Source organism: Rattus norvegicus, chromosome 1 (genome assembly GCF_036323735.1).
Source record: "Rattus norvegicus strain BN/NHsdMcwi chromosome 1, GRCr8, whole genome shotgun sequence".
In the NCBI taxonomy this organism is placed as follows: domain Eukaryota; kingdom Metazoa; phylum Chordata; class Mammalia; order Rodentia; family Muridae; genus Rattus; species Rattus norvegicus.
The window spans coordinates 31,754,012-31,760,011 of record NC_086019.1 but is presented as its reverse complement, the minus strand read 5'-3'; positions in this window follow the sequence as shown (position 1 = coordinate 31,760,011).

Genomic DNA, 6,000 nt, shown 5'->3' with positions numbered 1-6,000 from the left:
CATGATTAGAACACTAAATTAATGCTAGGCTTGTTAGTCCTCAATAATACACATAAATATTTAATGTACACAGCTCAGATGCCATTGCTAAACCATGCTGGGAAGCCCAGAAAATTGCCTGCATCTAGTGGGCTCTGCACACCACTGCCTAAATAGCAGACCACACAATAACCTCCAATTCATATGAGACATTCTCCAAGGGAGACCACATTCCGGAGCATAAAACACATCCACAGTTGTTTTATTTTTAAAGAATAGAAATACTTCAATATCTTCTCCCAGTTTGTGATGACCTCTAACTAGAAATAAAGTCAGAGGGGTATTCAAAAATTTCCCAAATACTTGGATAATGAACCTCGGCCTTATAAATAGCACACAAATCAGTGAAGAAATATCAAGCAAACTTTGACAAACGGTTCTAACTATATAAAAATCAAATTATCAACATTTATAAAGTGAGCAAAACAGTGTTTAAGGAAAATTACAATATGAATATATACTTTATTAAACAGAGATCCAAATTCAATAGTAAAAACACGAACCTGGGGGAAATTTTTAAAAGAATAATTAAATATAAAATAATTGAGACAAATAGTAAAAATTAGAGCAAAATCAATAAAATTAATAACAGAAAACTGACAGATTAGGAAGTTAGTTATGTAGAAAATTAATTGACAAGGCTCTAGCCAGACTCGCCAAGAGAAAAGCATAGCATCGAGAGAGAATACCAGAACCAAAGAGACATCACTACAGAAATGGAATCTTCAAACAACTTTGTATCTATAGTATTTGATAATCTAGATGAAACTGGATACTTCCTTGAAAGACACAATCATCCAAAAGTCACATAAATAATAAATAGTCTGCACAGGTTTAAATATATTAGGAAATTCCAAATAGCACCAAGCAATGGTTTCATTGATGAATTCTACCAATTTTTTTTTAGTGTTTGAAAAGAAAACAATTTGTGCCTCAAAATGTAAAGCCAAGAAAAAAAAAGAAAAAAAATGGAACAAAATGTGAAGGTCATCCAAAAATCCACTCTGAGAAACACCGTTCTAGAGAAGGCTTCTAGTTCCCCATCACCTTCCCTACACAGTATATCATGTCACTCGCTGAATTTCAAGTTCCAGTCATTCCATCCACCTCTGCTTCAGTAGACGTGTACACCACCGACGCTGGCAGTCTGTGTTCTGTTATACTCTGACTTCACCGAGGTGTCAAAGAACTACTTAAATAGAAAAGCAGCCCGGAGGCATAGGCAGGATAATACAGTATTGGTAATACTTCAGTTCTTCCAAATTCGTTCTATTGGTTCAAAGCAATCTCATTCATATCTCAAGAAGTTAACTTATGGCTACCAAACTTGATCCTAAAGTTTTAAGGAGGCAAAAGACCCAGAACAATCAACTACGTACAGGAGGGTGGTCAGAGAGCTGGGTGAGCATGAAGTAGTAGTTATGGTGGTGTGGTACTATAAAAGCACAGATAATTAGGACAATGGAACGCAACAAAAGGCCCAGAAATAGACCTACATGAACTTAGTCCACAGTTGTTTGACTGAGGAGCAAAGATTCAGTGTAGGAAAGGTAACCTTCTTGACAAAGGCTGCTGGAGCACTAGCTGTCCACAAGCAAAGGCTTGCACATGCCCCAAAAAATGGTTCAAAATGCATCATTTGCATAGAGAGCCAAGCTACAAGACTCTTGGATTGCAATGTAGAGGGAAAGCTTAATGTTTCAGGTGTGGTGATAACTGTTTACAATAAGAAGGGCAAAAGTAGGAACTAGAAAATTGATAGTATGAACTTCATTAAAATCAAAACTTCTCTGTAAAGAGGAGAGTGGGGATCGGGTCACAGGCTAGGAGACATTTCCAACAGACACAGCCAATGAAGGCCTAGTGTTCAAAATAAGCAAATGGCTCTTAAAAGGCTATAAATGAGAGGTGGAGCTGGGGCAGCACTGGCAGAGCAACCCTGGTGTCCTGAGTTTGGATTCACAGCACTCACCTCGAGCTAGGGCAAGTTGTCCCAGACCAACCCAAACACAGATTTTACATCAGTTCTGCTTATCAGGTTTGGAGCCTGCAGCTGGCCAGATCTGCCTCAGAATCCCTCAAAAGACAGCAGATAAACAGTCTCTATCCAATCAGAAGGCTGACAGGGTGCAGGCCCACCCCAGCAGCTATACCTGCAGGGGCTTAGCCTCTGCCCTGTGGGCTCCCCACAGTTTCAGAGAGCCTCAGGGTACAACAGCTGCTGACTTCAGAGAGTGATCCCAGAAAGAACAGGAGGCAACATATGTGCTGTGTCCTGGCTCTGTAAGCCACGCGCACTGACTCCTGCTTTGCTCTAGAAGTGGGTCACCAGCTTCATCCGATATTCAACACCAGGACTTTGAAAAGCATGCAGCTAAAAATGGTAGTGCGGAATGGAGGGTCTCTGGGGTTTGGAGTCAGCCCACTAAGACATTTATCCTTGTGGAGGTGTGTTCACAGACTTTCGTGTCCCTGACCTCTATCTTTTGGAGGAGAACCTCAGAGATAGTAAAGTTCCCTTCCTTCCCCACTGACTTGCCCTTTCCCACAGCATGACACCCGAGGTGCCACTTGGACACAAATACTTACGAGCCCAGCTTCCCATGGCTTCAGCAGCTCCCACTCAAGATGGATATTTTTACCAGAGTGTCCATGACCTGCTGGGAAGTAAGGACTTGCTAGAAAATATTTTGAGTCAGTGTCAGGTCTGGACCATGGGGCCTTGGGAGTCACAGTGTGCTTGTGTCTGGGGCTCAGACCAGCCTGAGGACCAAGGCCAGACCCACGGATAGTTCACCAAGACCAGTCAGTGTAGGTCAGACTTGTGGACGCCTGGAGCTCGAGGCAGCTGGGGTGTGTGTTCTCAGCACCAGTGATGGATCACCACACGATGGGCAGTGGGCTTTCTTCTCTGAATCCTACCTAGTACAGTAACAGACAAGTGCTGTCTCATATCAGGGGTTACCCAAATCCATACTTGCCCCCACCACAGGTGTGCACAGTCGGGTCATAAGTGCAGATTCATTCCTATACCCACACCTGCACAGGCACAGCCCCGGGCTCTGGGCTGAGTCTGTCATCCATTCTCATGGTAACAAGTGAAGGCTGGGCAGTAAAAACCACATCCTGTTATAACACGGAAAGGGTTCTTTGCCTTATTTCTCTGGTGATTCTTTTCTGTGAGTGCTGGCACGTATCCTTGGCTCTTTCTCCTGAAATGGAGGTAGTAGGAACTGACATCCACCTGAACCCACCCTTAAAGACACTCCCTTGTGTTCATAGACCCTGCACCCTCTCTATGGCCATCGCCTGTCCTTGCAGGGTTGAAGGGTTAAGTCCTGCTCTGTTGGAACCCCTCCCTGAAAACCAGAGCAAGTGCTGAGTGCTTACACTGGAGCAGGCCAGCCTGAGACAGCTCAACCTGAGCTTGTGGGTCCTGTTAGCCGGGCCTATAAAAAACTGAATGGGAATTCATATCTGTCTCTGCCTTGCTGTGGGCATGCTATGGCATCAGGCTCTGCCTCTCTCAGCATACTCTCCAAGCTTGTGAGCCCATGTATGTCAAACAAGCCTCTAGGGAACTCTGGGAGCAAACCCATCCCTCACACAGCCTACCCCCAATCTCAAACTCCCACTGCATCCCTGGCTCTTGTCCCCAGACCAAGGCTAAAGGGGACTAGTGTCTAAGGGTAAAGCCAAGTACCTCACCCAGCCAGAACAAGAAGTCTTGGTGCACCAGTGAGAGTCCAGACAACCTTCCACCAAAAGAGCGATCCTGATGCCTAGTGAGTATGGGGAAAATTACATGCTAAAGATGAATCCTCTCTTTGTCTCTGCCAGAGGGACTAGTAATTAAATTCAGGGTCCATCCCAACCCTGGAGCCACACAGCTCAGTCAGTTATGCTCCACAGCCAGGTTCCACCCCACATCCCACCATAGAGCTAAACCCAGACCCCAGCCCATGCCTTGCCTCCCCCAGTTCACACCATACACCCCTCAAGCTCACACCACTCCCCTTATTCACACATAGGTTCACTGAAGCTCTGAGGACCCTGCCGACCCAGTAGCCAAGGTAGTTTGTGATAGAGCCTCTGAGTTAATGCTTCCTGACATCGTCTTCCGGGAAGGCTGTTCCCAGAGAGACTTCCTAGACCTGAGATGAAGCCCTAGAAGACATCAAGCACAGCCTGGGCATTCCTCATCTGGTGCCTTCTGTGGGAACCATCCAACCCTCAGGAAGCTACATTCAAGGCCATAGCCCAGGAAGAAAGAAGGAACAGGTGTTGACATTGCAACAGAGCTCAGGACTCTGGGATGACTTCACTCAGACTTAGGCATTTCAATGCTCTCCACTGTCCCCTTAGCAGGTGCCTGGCAAGCAAACCTCCCTGAGGGCTCAGAAGGATCCTGCTCCTGTGGGATAGCTAGCTGTACATGAAGAGCTATGGAGGAAGGCTAGCAATGTGACAGACAGTAGCAGAGTATAGGAGAGACATGTGTCTGTCCACTCATGGAGAGACACTGGGAGACAGACAGGTCATCAGGTCCACACGGAGAGCCACTAAGACAGAGACTTGCTGTGATGGTTTGCATATGCTTGGGCCAGGGAGTGGCACTATTAGAAGGTGTGACCTTGTGGGAGTAAGTGTGTCACTGTGGGCATGGGCTCTAATACCCTTGTCGTATCTTCCTGGAAGCCAGTGTTCTGCTAGCAGCCTTCAGATGAAGATTCAGAATTCTTAGCTCCTACTGCACCATGCCTGCCTGGATGCTGCTATGCTCCTGCCTTGATGATACTGGACTGAACCTCTGAACCTGTAAGCCAGTCCCAGTTAAATGTCCTTAGGGTTGCCTTGGTCATGGTGTCTGTTCACAGAAGTAAAACCCTAACTAAGACACCTGCCAAGAAAGTCTGCTCACACATCTGCATAGGGCAAGCATGCTAGGCTGCCCCCAAGAAACAAAACCCCAGGTGACCAAAGGACTACAGACAGAGTACAGAGAAGAAAACAGACACCCAAGGGTAAGAGGTCAGGGCCTATGAGGCCTAGAGACCGTGTGGGCCAAAGTAAGTAACCAGCATTTTATTCTAGAATCTTGTCTCTCCATGGAAGACAAAAGCATGCAGGTAAAGTTGTTTGGGCAAAAGGATATCTACTGTGGGACACACCGCAGCTTCCACGGCAGGATGTTTTGTTGTTGTTTGTTTATTTATTTTCTTTTGGAGGGGCTGCAAGGGCAGAGGGCGAATATGGAGGGGTGGGGAGAAGATTGGGATCAGGTTGCATGATGTGAAATTCACAAAGAATCAATAAAAAGTTATTTTTTAAAAAAGCAGCTGCATTTTACCACCCGTGAGGAGGCACACACAGCCTTATGGAGGCCCCTCCAGACTACCCAGTCCCTTGGCTCAGGGTCTTCCACATTCCAGGGAGCAGTGTGCCCTGCAGATGGCTTCACCCTTTACCACCTGGACAGCCATCTTTTCGATCTGGCTGTGCCTACATAGTCCTTCAAGCCCACTCACCTATTCAGGACTAAAGGGGAGGAAGGCAGTTCTGTGTGTGTCCATAGTCCATGACCCCAGAAGACACACAGCCCCCCAAATGTAAACTGAAGGTGGTACTGAACACATTCCCACTCTACGAAATCAGAGTGGACAGATACAGTGTTTCCTGTAAGCACTCCACCACCAGGTGGTCTGGGGATCAAGGAGGACCCCTTCAGCACTTTGAGAAAAATGCAAACCAGGAGTCGTTGGCTTCCTTGGGGTCAGGAACTCCATGAGAACATAGTTAAGCGCCATTCTGTTGGGATGTGTTCCCGGGGAACAATGCCCAGACACACACCTCGAGCTGCACCAGCTGCCTTGTCCTCAGCGGCAGGTGCTGGCCCTCTCCTACGCTCATGCAATCTCTGCCCCACAGGCGTGGTCAGAAGACAGCAGCCTCTCTAGTGGA